The following is a 17,094-nucleotide window of genomic DNA, read 5'->3' as shown; positions in this document are numbered from 1 at the left end:
TTAATTAGGTACCTACCTTACTTTTAGATAGATAAGTTTTCAAATAGCGATGCACTATTTGAAGAGTTCCGAGTTCTGGATGTTAGACAACTATACATGAGAAAATTAATTTTAAACATCCATCAACAACGCCACCTCTACCCATTTATTAACCCCTCTCACGACACCCGCCACTCACGGAGAAATCCAATTGTACCACTCACAACTAAAACATCTCTCGCTCAAAGACACTTCTCATTCGTCCAAAACTATACAACTTCATGCCTGATGCTTGGAAAAAGGAAAACACAGCTATTTTTCATAAATTGACCACTAATTGGTTTCATCAATTAGGTAGAAAGGAGAGTGAACTTTTACTACACAAAACATGAAATCAAACACAAACCAAAAACAACAACAAAAACTCCAACAAAAAATAAACCATGTAAAAGATACCCTTATGTTCTAATCTTTATCACTATGTGTATATATGTACCCACCTAGTACTTTTAAATTAGAATGCTACCCAAGCAGCAGTTAATCTTATGTTTAATTGGATATTTTATTTTATTCTATTTCCTCTTTTTTTTTTTTTTTTTTTTTTTTTTTTTTTTTTTTTTTTTTTTTTTTATATATACAATAATATTATTATTGGGTTTATAAAAACAGTTTATTTTTAAACAAGTTCTGCTGTGTAATTATTATTACGCGTGACAGCTGTTTCGCCCTCTGAAGGCATTATCAAACTGTGGGTAGCCCACTTACAGACGATAAATTTATATTATTTCTAGGTAGGTATTTTAATTTCATTTACTGATTTCTTAATTGATTTCTAAGTAAAATATCAAAAATTATTAATGGTTATTACCCCAGCAAAGTTTCCCCAATTAGTGTAATGTTTAAATTTGACTGAATGTCTTTATGTTAGTTATTCCCAAACGATGACTCATAGGGTTATTTTAATAGCATAATTAAGTACTTCATAGTGCACTCATATTTGCATTAGGTTTGAAGATATCTAGTAGGGGTGAACGAATTATATTTGTTTGTTCATTAATTAGAATAGCTTTTGGATTATTAGAGTTTTTGTTAATTTCTAACTGCTCTAAAAGATTCAGTTTACGGCCTTTATTTTGTATGTGTAACGGAGTTGGTTTATTATTATCATTAAGTGAGTGATTTTCATCTAGGAGATGTTTGGCAAATTGAGATTGTATTTTATTATTATTTTTAAAAGATCTTATATGTTCTTTAAACCTAGTGTTAAAGGACCGGCCCGTTTGTCCAACATAAACAGCGTTGCATTCGTCACACTGGAGTTTATAAATGCCACTATTTTGTAATTTGAGTACCTTACTTTTTGAGTTTTTAAGAGATGATCCTAAGTTGTTATTTGTGCGGAAGGCAATATCTAAACCACACTTTTTGAGGACTTTGGCAATTTTATTAGATGTCTGTCCGATGAATTCTAAACACCCGAATTTATTATTCGTCTTATTATTAGTCGTTGGGTAAATTAATTTAAGGTTATTTTTGTGTTTGTTATTATTAATTATTTTTTCAATGTCTCTACCCTTGAAGCCATTATTTTTAGCAATAGTTAGGATTGTATTTTTTTCCTTCTCGTATGCTTTCTTGTCAAGTGGGATATTAGTAAGCCTATGTACCATACCATAATATCCCACTTGACAAGAAAGCATACGAGAAGGAAAAAAATACAATCCTAACTATTGCTAAAAATAATGGCTTCAAGGGTAGAGACATTGAAAAAATAATTAATAATAACAAACACAAAAATAACCTTAAATTAATTTACCCAACGACTAATAATAAGACGAATAATAAATTCGGGTGTTTAGAATTCATCGGACAGACATCTAATAAAATTGCCAAAGTCCTCAAAAAGTGTGGTTTAGATATTGCCTTCCGCACAAATAACAACTTAGGATCATCTCTTAAAAACTCAAAAAGTAAGGTACTCAAATTACAAAATAGTGGCATTTATAAACTCCAGTGTGACGAATGCAACGCTGTTTATGTTGGACAAACGGGCCGGTCCTTTAACACTAGGTTTAAAGAACATATAAGATCTTTTAAAAATAATAATAAAATACAATCTCAATTTGCCAAACATCTCCTAGATGAAAATCACTCACTTAATGATAATAATAAACCAACTCCGTTACACATACAAAACAAAGGCCGTAAACTGAATCTTTTAGAGCAGTTAGAAATTAACAAAAACTCTAATAATCCAAAAGCTATTCTAATTAATGAACAAACAAATATAATTCGTTCACCCCTACTAGATATCTTCAAACCTAATGCAAATATGAGTGCACTATGAAGTACTTAATTATGCTATTAAAATAACCCTATGAGTCATCGTTTGGGAATAACTAACATAAAGACATTCAGTCAAATTTAAACATTACACTAATTGGGGAAACTTTGCTGGGGTAATAACCATTAATAATTTTTGATATTTTACTTAGAAATCAATTAAGAAATCAGTAAATGAAATTAAAATACCTACCTAGAAATAATATAAATTTATCGTCTGTAAGTGGGCTACCCACAGTTTGATAATGCCTTCAGAGGGCGAAACAGCTGTCACGCGTAATAATAATTACACAGCAGAACTTGTTTAAAAATAAACTGTTTTTATAAACCCAATAATAATATTATTGTATATATAAAAAATAAAAAAATAAAATGGAGTTCTACAAATTAAACTTAATAACAATAAATATCTATTTCCTCTCTTTGTTATTCATATTTATACTAAATATGTTAGTAGGCTTAGGCACCAGTTAAAAGTACAAATACCTAATATACCTATTATTTCATTATTATTTAATACTATACTTATCAAACAACTTATCAAAATTTTAATACTCATCCTAATTTGACTGTCCTAAAACGGGAATCCTCCTAGCTGGGCAATCAAAACATTTCAAATGTATAATAAATGTATAATCTTTTACTAAATAAAAAAAAATAAAAAATATAGTTTTGGGCATGTTTTTTTTTTTTTTTTTTTATAGTGAATACCTCACAAGAGTCCCAACTGCTCCCGTCTGGAGCCAGTGAGACTATGGCATCCCCAATCGGGGGATGTTGTGAGGCTGAAGGTAAGTGGGGAATGGAAAGAGGAAGGTGGGGAAGTACCTGGCTATTCAGATCTAGTCACTAAACACGGCTAAAGCCATTTGGAGCAACGTTTCAATTCTGAATGGTGGTCTTACACCAGGGCGATACTGGTAGTATCTTCCACTCTGGAACGTGCCGCAAATATACTATATACTATATATTATTTTAATTAATAATTGTGAAATAACACAAATTAATCAAATAAAATTTATTTGCGCACGCCGGGTTCGAACCCGCGACCTTCGGAATGGCAGTCCAATGCGTTACCACTGGACTATGCCGGCCGTCAAATGTGGAGCGAATGAACGAAGAAAGGAGTGTAAAGTGGAGCGTAGAACCGGAGACGCCCGAGGAAGACATGGCACGATCAAGTGAAGCAAATATGTATATGGTCATGTCAATATTAATAATAGAAGGGTACGTATGAGACGATATAAATACGATAAAAAAATATTTGGTATTTTATTAAAAATCTCTTTAAATTATTCGTTGTCCGGTTAGAAACGGGATTGCAGGCCTTTAACGAATGAATTGATAGGTTTCCTGGCGAAATATTAGTAAAATACTCGTACCAATAAATTGTCACGATGTCGAACACGTGTTCATATTAATCCTAACATTTTCGCATTTCGTCATTATATATTATTAAAACAAACGCAGGTGCATGAACACGGGTTCCGATATTATTTAGAATTTACTGAAAGTTAATGAGGAAGCGGCCAGCAGTCCCGTTTTTAACTGGATTACCAATGATTTGAAGAGATTTTTAATAAATCAGCAATACTCTTTTTTTCCATGCATGAATGTGAGAGAAGCGAGCAGTGTGTGCCAAGACCGAGTTTTGTTTGGCTGTCCATCCTCTCTGCCTATCCCTGCGAGGAAACAGCGTGATGGTCAGTTAGTTAGGTTTTCAAATCATCCGCCAAAAGTGTTCGCAGTTTGGCCGCTAGATCTCCCGCTATCCGCAAACTTTGCACCTGACGTTTAATTTTAAAACAATCCATCCTAACCAAACTACTAACACATTAAAAGTAGTCAAAATCTTACAAAAGATCACTTCACACATTGATAAACTTTCACAGTGTAATACAAATGATTGAACCACTTTGTGTAGGTGTCTGCTTACTAAAGTTTTATTTTACCTGGCTTAGTCGTGGTTTGAGCCCCCACTTCATCGTTGTATCGTGCACTGTACACCTTGCAGTAGAGTTTGTTATATTCGTATTATTATTTGTGAAAAGATAACCTGCGCCACAGGTAGAGTGTCACAAGTTGTTCCGTCCCGTCCGCGTCGACGCGAAATCCCGTATTTTAATATCGTTCCATCGGCAATAAGTTATCGATCTAAAATAATATCGAAATGTCAGATGACTGAACTTGTCCCTCGATAAGATTGTTGTGTACGTGTTGAGTTATGATATAAAACTTGTGTCAATATTGTGTGAATTTTGTGCCGCAAATCTTCTTCTGACTTCTGACAGCCAGCGTCGCGTCTGCTCATCTCGGGATTAATTCCCACGCCCACGAATAAATTTTATTCAACAGGTGAGAAAATACTTTCAGACTAACTGGGCGCCATTTAAACGCGCTAATGTTCGCTGTGGGAATTATCGTTTTTACGTTCGAAAGTCCGGCTTTTTCTGAAATGCTTAAAACTAATAAAAAACGATGCGATGCTATAAAAACTATTGACGCGAATAAAAATAAGTACCTAGTACCTGCCTACTTGATTGTGTTTTATATCCTATGTTTTCATCATTGAGATTTACGAGTATTATGCTTGTTCAGCGTACTCGATGGTACCTTCAAAAAATATTAATTCATACAACTACCTTCGATTTGATATCAAGAACTTTGTAATAGCTGAACGTGATGAAACATCTGAATATGTAAATATAAGTTTGGTTATTTATGAAGAAGTTTTTGAGCTGTATGTTTGTTTATATTAGTTCAATACAAAGTCGATGGTTCAACCACTTGTAGAAAATGATATCTAGTGTCTGTATTTTTCGTAATTTTCGTTTTGAAATATGCTTGAATTTTGATTGTAGATATATCGTTTTGCCAAAAGATAATAAACATAAAGCTGTTGATATAAATCGTAATGGAACCAGACGTAAACAAAGAGAATGCACCTGGTACTCACTAGATATAATTTAACAGAGATTAACCCAGTGTAGGTAGATAAATGCGTAATATAATATAAGTTAACCTGTTAAATGATTTTTGTGGAATTTTTACTTGCTGCTTTGAACTCGATATATTTTCTCTAACCTTATACGAGTTCCCTTCTTATTCCTAGAAAGTCAATGTCGCCTGCAGCATAGTCGTGACTTCAACAAGATACAGTTTCTAGTCCGAATATCGACGAACTGGCTTTCTGGTGCTGGAATTCCTAACGGCCAATGATACCTGAGTTCAGAGTTACCTGTAAGGCTTATGTTCCCCTGGTACCGGCGGTTTGCCGACACAGCCAGGGGCGGTACTAAATTCGTTTCCGGGCACCCTAAAAAACACATCATTACATACCCTTAAATTGCTTAATATGCCATGCAACAGAAACCCCGTTTACCTACTAACTAACAAAAGTAATATTCGGATAAACAGATGTTATTTATTATAATCTGGTCAATGTTATCAATTTATTTTAACAATGTTACTATGATGTGAGCAGCACTAATAAATAATATGTATAGGAATATGATTTTCTCATATGATACCCAACGATGTATGCATCTAATAGAGTTTTTTTAGTTGAAAATAGGTTGCATCGAATCAGGTCTTAGTTGCCTCCGTTGTGGGTGGTCTAAAAATATTATACCCTTGAGTCCAGGCTTGGGCTCATTCTTCACAAAAAACAAACCTCATCAATTTATAATTGAAGAAATATTAATAAATCTCTAAAATTCCCCAGTAAACCTTTGTAATTTGTTATTTATCGTTTATTTATTTATTTTTATTCTCTACAGTACATCGGTTACAGTGATAAAACAATTTACAGATATTAAATATTAATTTTTCACTTGTAGCAAACACTTTGTGGGTATACATAATTATAATAATTAAAATAAAATAACTTTGTTTAAATACCACTTTATTGTATATATTTATAACCAACCGGTTTCAGTTCAGCCCGAACCTTCATCAGGGTTAATAAAAACATATTAAATTAATTACAGAGGTGTATGGGTACTTATAGTTAAGCTGGAAGAGGGAGAGAGAACATCAACTTTGGTGGGGGTGGAAGACTTAGGTAGGAGAGAGGGGGTAAACATAGGTGCAGGAAATGGAAATATATTTAAAATGGGGCTGTTTGTTAAATCTAATTGTTTATTTAGTAAATTGATTTTATTGACTTTAAGGGATTTTTTTATCTCGAGTGCTTCTAAATTGTTGAGGCGTAGACCTATCCCGTTTCTATGTAATACTTCTACACCTGAAGGCTTATCAAATGAGTGATCTTTATCTATTAAATGTGTTGCAAATTCCGAAAAACCTATGTTGTTTAAGCATCTCAAGTGCTCAACTACCCGCGTTCAAACGCGGGTAGTTGAGCACTTGAGATGCTTAAACAACATAGGTTTTTCGGAATTTGCAACACATTTAATAGATAAAGATCACTCATTTGATAAGCCTTCAGGTGTAGAAGTATTACATAGAAACGGGATAGGTCTACGCCTCAACAATTTAGAAGCACTCGAGATAAAAAAATCCCTTAAAGTCAATAAAATCAATTTACTAAATAAACAATTAGATTTAACAAACAGCCCCATTTTAAATATATTTCCATTTCCTGCACCTATGTTTACCCCCTCTCTCCTACCTAAGTCTTCCACCCCCACCAAAGTTGATGTTCTCTCTCCCTCTTCCAGCTTAACTATAAGTACCCATACACCTCTGTAATTAATTTAATATGTTTTTATTAACCCTGATGAAGGTTCGGGCTGAACTGAAACCGGTTGGTTATAAATATATACAATAAAGTGGTATTTAAACAAAGTTATTTTATTTTAATTATTATATTAAATATTAGTTTAATATCTAATGTATCTTGTAATGTTTGATTCGTGGTATGTATAATCAGTAATTACCGGGTGACGCGTGTAGTGTACAAGTGTGTATATGTGTAAGTGTATGTGTAAGTGTGAGCAGTTTATAATATTATTGACACTATGCCACTTTTAAATTTTTAGAGTGAATCCGAAAATATATCGATGTTAGAATTTAGACAAATATTATATTATCATCAATGACTAATTAAAATAGGGACATAAATATAAGTTTGATGTTTCTGTGTAATCAACAATAGACGACTTTTTATATGAATGATTTATGAATAGTCCAATAAAAATCTTTACCAAATCTTTTTGTTAAAAAAATCCGGAAACCCCGTCAATAGAACTTTTCCGAATACAATAATGACTCAAGTCATTTGCTTATCTATTGATCTGTATCTCCCATTTTTCCTAATTCTATTGTTTATCGTGCAGTATCTTATCTGACATTTGTTCTGCTGATATAAATAAAATACTTATCGATTGCACATTGGAAACGTTATCTCCCACTCTTTCCTGACTCAAAATACAATTTCAATTATATTATTTCTTGAAGATAGTAGATACGTATTTATAATCTTAATAAATTCCACATTCTTTTACCCAACAATCATCATTACCGCATCGATGATCGTATATATTACACAGGCTGTCTTATTGATAATAATATTGTTATCAGGTTCCATGTGGATGATTCGTAGCCTTGCGAAATTAAACAGAGATGTAAACATAGCCAAAGTTACATGATAAAATTTTTGCGTGGTAATTTTGTAAAATATGTGTGATAATAAATGATTGCAACATCTGAAACAATAAATAAACTAATAATAAAATCGGCACCTTTTTGAACAGACTGATGAAATTTTTGTAGTTATCTCACAAATAAATTGTCGTTTTTCAAAACCTCGAAATATTGGCACTTTGGCATTTTCCTATTCGAATTTTGCAATTGTCATAACGTTAATAGATAATAGATAAATCAATTTAATAGATAAATCACAAATCCTTTTACTACTCTTATCCACACTTGTGACAATAGGTATACTAGTTGGCACTCTCTTGTCTGTACAAAAGACTGTGTAAAGCTTGTTATTTTGATACATTTTATTCCTACAGTAGCACTTTATATATCACCAATGCAGCTTTACTTCTGTTTTACCATCAGAATTATTGAACAATTCCTTGCAAGTAATTTTTCTAGTTGAGTTTTCAACTTGTTCTTCAATCCTGTGTAACAATTCTGGAAAAGCTTTGCGAATGCATTTCGCAGTTTGTGGCAACCATCCTGAGATTCAGCTTTCTTGTTATCTGAATCGCTTTTACAGTTTCTCCTGCAAGCTTGATGGTCGTTATGTAACCTTCCACGGCCAAGAACTAACCGGTTCTTGTTTCTGAACTTGCAATGCAAGTTGCTGAAGAATCAATAAACCAGGGGGACGCAATTTCTTTACATCACATGCTTTACTTTCGTTGCGATTCATCACATGTCGGTAACTAATATGTGAGAATATTTGTGATCAAATAGAATAGATAGAAAACCGGATCAGCTTTTCAAGTAACTTTATTAGTTGATCCAACTTGACCAAAATATTTGGCAAGTTTTAGCCTTTCACGCTCGCTTCTAATATCATAGGCTTTTTTACAACTATCAAAGTAAATCCAACAGCGAATTAACAAAGAAAACTTACAAACTAATATTTAAGTCCTATAAACTGTTAGTTAATAAGTAAAATAAGTCATGGAAGTCATAGTTATCTTATTAGAGAAGTGAATTTGCATAATTACTGCATAATACCGTTGAAGGCATGACTGTTAGTTATATATTCTATGTTAACATCGCATTCATTACCATTGTATACAACTGTAATTATCACATAGTTATCAGAACTAATTTCTAAGTTTTCAAAGCAGCAAGTCTCACATCCATTTTAGTGTCAAGATGAACTTAGAACTGGGTTCAATACGACAATAATAATAAACTTTATATAGTATTTATGGTGAAGCACATGGTTATAAATAGATCCTTGATGGCGATTCAATGGGTCACATCACATTTAAGTGCATCTCTAGTATATTTTTTAACGATGTGCTGACAGCGAAGATCCATTAAACCTTATTTTAACCAACCACAATGCTTTTTTTAAATAACTAAACGTTCATAAACCCAATGAAGAGAGTCTGTGTTTAAAGCACTTGCGGTATTTTTTGTGTAAAACTCGCGGAAGTGTTTAGAAGATCATCAATTTTTTTCTTTGTTATGGCTATTTGGTTGCTTAATCTCCTCCAACGGATCACAGAATGTATCTAATTGTCCGTTCCCTCGACTTTCTACGTTCGCCATTCTTTTAAAAATTGCAACACTGGGTGCCATCTGAATTCTAAATGGCTAACCGTTATTTTTGTAAGTACTTTGCATCTTGTCATAAAATAACCCATTTACCATGTAGTTGGATCGTAAATGAATAATTGGTTATTGAACTAATTTTGTATGAAGTGAAGGTAATATAAAATTCAAACAGCAAGAACAATTTTGTTAAGGGTTATTTTTGGTTAGTTGTTAAATACTGTAATGGTTTTAACCACAGAACTTGTAAGATAGTATATTAGTTAAGGGTTATTGTTGGTTAGTTTTTAAATGTTGTAATGGTTTTAACCACAGAATTTGTAAGATAATATATTAGTTAAGGATTATTTTTGGTTTGTTGTTAACAAAGATATTAGAAGAACGAGATGTGCTATTCGCAGTTCGTACTGAGTGGAATTGTTTTGCCGAGTGTCGCCGGTTTTGTTCACCAATACTACTGCACACCTTCGCTTGCGCTAAGGTATCCGCACTAATACATAGAACAGATTTCTGTGCGTACACGTCCCGATACCGTTCAAAGTACCCTAATTAGGTAGTACTCCGGCTACGGTCCGGCGGCCAACATAGCATATCTCGTTCTTCTAATATCTTTGGTTGTTAAATATTGTAAAGGCTTTAACAATCAGTACCTTAAAGATATCAGATTAGTTAAGTGTTTTCTTGGTTAGTTGTTAAATATTGTAAAGGCTTTAACAATCAGTACCTTAAAGATATCAGATTAGTTAAGTGTTTTCTTGGTTAGTTGTTAAATATTGTAAAGGCTTTAACAATCAGTACCTTAAAGATATCAGATTAGTTAAGTGTTTTCTTGGTTAGTTGTTAAATATTGTAAAGGCTTTAACAATCAGTACCTTAAAGATATCAGATTAGTTAAGTGTTTTCTTGGTTAGTTGTTAAATATTGTAAAGGCTTTAACAATCAGTACCTTAAAGATATCAGATTAGTTAAGTGTTTTCTTGGTTAGTTGTTAAATATTGTAAAGGCTTTAACAATCAGTACCTTAAAGATATCAGATTAGTTAAGTGTTTTCTTGGTTAGTTGTTAAATATTGTAAAGGCTTTAACAATCAGTACCTTAAAGATATCAGATTAGTTAAGTGTTTTCTTGGTTAGTTGTTAAATATTGTAAAGGCTTTAACAATCAGTACCTTAAAGATATCAGATTAGTTAAGTGTTTTCTTGGTTAGTTGTTAAATATTGTAAAGGCTTTAACAATCAGTACCTTAAAGATATCAGATTAGTTAAGTGTTTTCTTGGTTAGTTGTTAAATATTGTAAAGGCTTTAACAATCAGTACCTTAAAGATATCAGATTAGTTAAGTGTTTTCTTGGTTAGTTGTTAAATATTGTAAAGGCTTTAACAATCAGTACCTTAAAGATATCAGATTAGTTAAGTGTTTTCTTGGTTAGTTGTTAAATATTGTAAAGGCTTTAACAATCAGTACCTTAAAGATATCAGATTAGTTAAGTGTTTTCTTGGTTAGTTGTTAAATATTGTAAAGGCTTTAACAATCAGTACCTTAAAGATATCAGATTAGTTAAGTGTTTTCTTGGTTAGTTGTTAAATATTGTAAAAGTTTTAACCATCAGTACTTGTAAGATCATATATAAGTTATTAACATGAATACAGCCCAAGAGTCAAAACTGCTCCCAACCGTCCAGTGAGACCATGGCTTCCCCAATTGGGATATATTGTGGGCTCAGTGGAGGAGAAGGAGTTGCTAAAGAGCAAGGTGGGGAAGTACCTGGCTATTCAGATTTGGTCACCAAACAAGGCTTAAGCCATTTCGAGCAACGTTTCAATTCTGATTGGTGATCTTACACCAGGGCGATACTGAGAGTATCTCCCACTCTGAAGTGTGACGCAAATATAATATTTTTAATTTTAGAAGAGTATATTGTGAAATAATACAAAATTATTTAAAAAATATATATTTTTCGGGATTTGAACCCGTGACCACCGGACTGCTAGTCGAGAGCCTTTTTCCTCGATCACGGGGGCCGTCGTATAAATAAAACATATTATTATCATTCTGTATTAGACTTAGACAAATAGGGATCTTGAATCCTTTTTTGTGTTTCAAAGTACTTCATTACTTACCACTTAAGGATCAGACAAATAAGCTGCTTATGTTATAAGCTATAATATCAGGTTTAGATCACTTGTTGTCTTCTGATTGAATGCCTTTTTAAAAGAAATCATTTATCAGCTGCATTCTCGAGTGTTGTGTTTGTACAGCATCACATTAGTTTATAAACTAGAGACAGTCCTGTATTTATAGATTTAACTAAATAAATACATAATGTAATTTATGCATACTTTAGATAACAATTCAGGAAGTCAAAGATACATAGGCCAGGTATATCGGTTGATTTAAAGCTCGGCTTGGTTGGAATGTAGAGCTTAGCGCGGCTTGGTATATATTTTTTTTTTTTTTTTTTTTTACTTTTTTTTTTAAAAGAAAGACAAACATTCCCGGGTTACGAATAACCCAACAATGTTTGAAAATCTCCTACTACCACCACAGAAAGCCGAAAATGTTGCTTGTGTTGTGATGGAGGACTTAGCCAGCCGAGGAATCGAACACGCGACGCTCGGGTGAGACCCAAGCGCTATGCCCACTCAACCACTGACCGGTCTAATATCCATAACCCGTATATATGTCGGAAGCCTAGATATCAGTTATATTACACGTAGATATTGTCTATGATTGTATTAGAGGAAAGTACTTGATTTTCTATACTGCGTGAGTGGTATATCCATGATCTTACGTAATAGAGAGATCGAAAGCTTTCAAAATGTCAATTGTTTTAGGCGGGCTAATTTGAGTTGATTTTTTTAACAAGTTCCTTACTTCAATCAGCATGGTGCTATAAGCGAGGATGCTAATTTTAAATAGTATTTGTTTTGCAGTAGTCAATGCACTATTCATTAAATTGTGACAAACAAACCGCTGAAAACACTGTCCTGACGTTGAAAAATCCTCGGATAATACCTTACTAGACTATTTGTCTATTTTAGATTGATCATCAATTAATAACATTAACAGCCCACATCGCTTGATGAATGTAACATGCCATACTGATAAAATTATCCAATTTACGTATATGTCGGTGAGATTGGAGTACGTAATTACATACGTATAAGTCATGTTTGACATGTGTTACTGCTAGCGCCTCGGTGTCTAAAAGTAGAACTATTCTGCGGGTTACCAAGGCTTAAGCGGCCGATATAGCCCGCTTAAATTTGCCATTATAGCTAGGATACGGACTGACTAATATATCGGGAACAATTACCCACTGCAACAGAATGAAGCGTGCAATATTTGCTATAAGTAAACAAGCAGAAATAAAATAGATATAAACAATTTTTTATGTCCGATGCAGTAATAAATAAAATTTTCAAGTAGGTAATAAAGAGTGGTATAACGGTTATCAGTGTTATAATCAAAACAACTTCTACATTTTAAGATTCTGGATTGTGTCAGTTATTCTGCTAGGAAGAAAGGGGTAGTGAATAAATCATTATTTTCGTTTCCAAATAGTTACACAAAAACATAAATGAGGTTGTTTTTTTTAATTTTGAATATACTCGTGGAATAAAATGGGTTCCGAGAACATCCCAACGCAGTGAAGATTCACTGATTTTATCGAGCTTTTATGAAAGTATTTTAATCGAGCGTTCCAAGAAAAACATAAAATAATAATATTGTCCTATAATATATATATAGCAAAATTTCTCAAAAGGTAAGATATACAATCATAATTTTTTTACTACCTTTTCTGTCTGGATTTTCTAGATCAACGCAACTATCTTAAAATGTAATTTCCCTCACGAGTTATGAAGCATTCATTTGAAACATTAATTTAATTGACAAAAATTGAGATGAGACAAATACTGTTTATTAGATAAGTACTAGCTGCTCAAGTTTCACTTGATCGTGCCATAACTTCCTCGGCCATTCTGGACCATTCACTTCCTCATACAATTTCCTTACACCCCTTTCTTCTTTCAACACATAATGCCACACTTAATTATTTGATTCATTGAGCGTCTCCGACTTCTTATATCTCTCACTACCATAAACCACACTGTTCCTATTAAAAAACTACATTAATTCGACTCCGTATCTCATTCCAGTGCATAAATGCGTTAAGTCTTCCTCGTGTGTCCCCGACTTCTTCTATGACTCCTGCGACCAATGCTGAAAATTGCAATCTGAAACACGAAACTCTAAACATAAAGCTCCCACTGGTTTATTGCCGTGACTAAGTTATATCGACCGACCAATGTTCAATGATATTATGATTGCAACAATAACTATTACACCGGAATCAATTACAACCGCCTTGGTTCCATCCTCAACAAAGGAGAGGTCAAAGAACTAATGGAGAAGCTCTCGACGACTGGAAGGAAGAAATTGTTTTATATTTTGTTCAAAAGTTAACTGTTCTACGTCTTCTGTATTATTTCTGAGATAGCAATGATGTAATATGTTAATAAAAAATCAAATTATGTATTTTTTCATAGTTCAAAAGTTGACTATTCGACTTCTTTGTTTTTCAAGAATCATCGAATTGTGTGTACTGAAATCATTGACTATCATACATTTCTATATAATCAAATCGTGTATTATTTAATTATTAATATAATCTAAATTAATTGGAACCTGCGATTGTCTTGAAGAGAGGCTTTATAGATTAATAAATTATGTGGGTAATTTTTTGCCAGGTCGGTGTTGAGCAACCCTTTCTCTTTCTTGTCTATGTGAAACTTTCCTTTCTCAAGACCAAAGAAAATCATGATAGACATTGATTACCCTAAGGTGCTAAGTAATCAAAATACGCGTGGTGTTATTGCCACTTCTCCATGCTCCATTGTTTTATGATTACCAAGATGGGTACATAATACTTTCTCACAGTCAGTCGTGCAAAAATTATAAAATACGCAAACGAAGTATCTCGAAGACAGTTAGATATCAAAATTTAAACATTTTATATGAAACATTATTTAAGTGCAATGAAGACTGAAGTTGTTTTATACTGTCATTTCTTTTATTATGTTACTCTGCGTGACCTTTGGCATAAAATGGCATAAATAGAACATGGAATCAGAGTTGTAAACATTTAATCAATGAATGAAGAGGATTGATACACAATGTATGTACGAGAATTTTTAAGCGTTGTGTGTGACTTCCATGAAATGACACTAAAATGTTACGTAACGAACAAAAAATTCTTAAAATAAATTAAAGCGACAGTAAATGTTTGATGTTTTGGGGAAAAAGAGGAGTGTGCGTCTTATTTATTATTCTTCTTCATTCAATAGAAGACTACATAACATGGGTCAGCGGAGACAGGATCAAACTGTTTGAATGGTGACTTCATGCGATGCTGAGATATTTCTACTTTTTCAATAGAATCCGATGCCTTGTAGTATAGCATATATGAAACTCGTAGAGTAAGAAAATCTTCAACAATTGTCAATTGTTAAAATGTCCACTTTTACACAATACAAGTTCCCATTTGTGCATCGTGATAAATGGCTGTGACTGCAACGGATAAGGTTGAATTTTGTCCTCGGATTATCAATTATAATTAGTGCAAAACTTCAGGATAATAGATTTTCTTTGTGGTTACCCAATAGATCAATAAATTAATTGTTGCTAAGCGATTTTAAACAGAGCGGGTTTGGTATTTCTATAATATTTATTCTGCGTAAATGGGTATTGGATTATCCATTTACAGTGTATACGTATTAGGATTCAATCCATACCGCAAAGTCGGATAATTGGTTCTGCTGTAAGAGATTGAACTGATTACTCTATTTGCATTTTGAGCATGGAATTGTTGAACGATTCACACGCTGTAAAATATTGGCGAACTGTGGAGATGTTATCAGTAGAGATGTCGGAATGCGGCGCACTGAGATTAAGCGAAGTGCTACATTATTTAGTTTTATCTAGGAAGGTATGCAATGAGGTGTGTGTTATGGCAAATCTCAGTGGAGTGCCTAAAAACATTTTAGGTTTATTCACTCGGATAATGTTTTTTGCTGGTAAATAACACTATTTTGATATCATGAAGCGCGGAAATTCTGATGAAATAATTATTTGTGGAACACCGCCAAGAGTTGCAGTGGAACGGAGTCAGTGAAACTATGACATCACTTAATTGGGACTGTTGTATTAAGTTAGGTTAAAGGTTGTGGGGGAGGAGAAACCTTAGGGGTGGGTAGTGGTTTGGAAAGTACCATACTATGTAGATTTCGTCACTAAATAGAGCGAAAGCCAGAAACTGAAATTCAATGTTACAGTATCTTGTGTCTATAAGTCTTATGTAAATGTTTGAATGAATTGACAGGTCATTTACATTGAATGTAGAAAATGAAAGTTGAAAAGAAAGCAACCACAGGGAACTATTGAATTATCTTACATCAGAGACTGAAGATGAAATAATAATATGTTTAAGTAACATTTATATTTCTTATCTGTTCGTAATCAAAGCAGAATTCAGAGTACATCGGCTGTAATAAATGTATTTTTATAGCGTGTATTCCCTAAATAGCATTTTAATGTTGACGTCTAAATATATATTGATATTAGCCCGATTACATGCGTAATTATACATTATTTCCAATAACATCAACTACTGTCGAGAATTTGGTGTCTTTTCTGGTACATTTGTGTTTTTTGACTCGGTAGTATGGTTCAAACTATGATCTGAGCTTCAACCAATCGTATCCTGACAAATCCGTCATTCATCTACTGTTATTGCACTCCCCTCACCCTAAATAACTCTTATTTCTTTTCCCGGGGATATTTTTCAGTCTGCAATCGAAATTTTTAATGAGACCCAGTGACCATAAACAATTGAATCGGAGAAGGGATTTACAAAATATTATTAAATAGATACTACATTCAAAGCCTCAGTTCAACGGAATCGTTCTTAATCCATTCGTTCTGAGAAAACATTCTCCTATCTGAGCCTATAAGCGCAGATCTGTGTAATTGATTGCTTTAGTTCTCGTATACATAAATTCGTGCCATAAAACTTTGGGACATATACGAGCTTGTAACTGTACATACGAGTACTTGGAATAAATTGCGAAATAAGATCCGTATTGGTGTGAATTATTTGGAAAATTTCCAACTGTGCTGTAAAACTCACTTCTACTTAATCAAATACGCATTTGCTGTGAAGGCTGTATGATTTATTAATACAATATTCAGAATATAGCACAACTTTATTAAATACTTAATCAAATCAACCTTCGTAAAATAAAGACTAGATTTGACTCGAGTAATTATTGGTAGCTCTACACCGCCGAGTTCTGTGTGAATTTTTAGCTTTCAAAGAATTGTTGTTAAGTTAGAGTTTAAAAAAAATTAGAAGTCAACAAAACTAAAATAAAGAGTTCTGAATACTATTCCCCATCCTCTCATTATTCTTGTTCTATTTCGAGTGTGTGTGGATTCGATAGAAAGATTTACCGTTTATATTCAATACTACATCGGACGTCTTTATCTGCCATCTCCAAGAGG

The 17,094-nt window shown here is 33.1% G+C and overlaps 1 protein-coding gene across 2 annotated transcripts in view; it reads left to right on the top strand.

Moving 5' to 3' along the window:
- The first annotated feature begins 4,348 nt into the window (after nucleotides 1–4,348).
- The window catches only part of LOC149415289 (echinoderm microtubule-associated protein-like 1), a 191,891-nt gene continuing 179,145 nt past the window's right edge, over nucleotides 4,349–17,094 (top strand). Inside the window, exon 1 of one of the 2 annotated variants that reach the window (XM_089642463.1) lies at nucleotides 4,349–4,677. The gene's annotated coding sequence lies outside the window, so the exon portion shown is untranslated. The remainder of the gene's footprint in view (nucleotides 4,678–17,094) is intronic. The other variant, XM_089642464.1, reaches the window with a different exon arrangement.

The sequence above is a fragment of the Hesperophylax consimilis genome, chromosome 18, assembly GCF_061612785.1.
Source record: "Hesperophylax consimilis isolate HC1 chromosome 18, BYU_Hcon_1.0, whole genome shotgun sequence".
NCBI classification, from domain to species: domain Eukaryota; kingdom Metazoa; phylum Arthropoda; class Insecta; order Trichoptera; family Limnephilidae; genus Hesperophylax; species Hesperophylax consimilis.
This window is presented reverse-complemented; position numbering and strand designations above follow the sequence as displayed.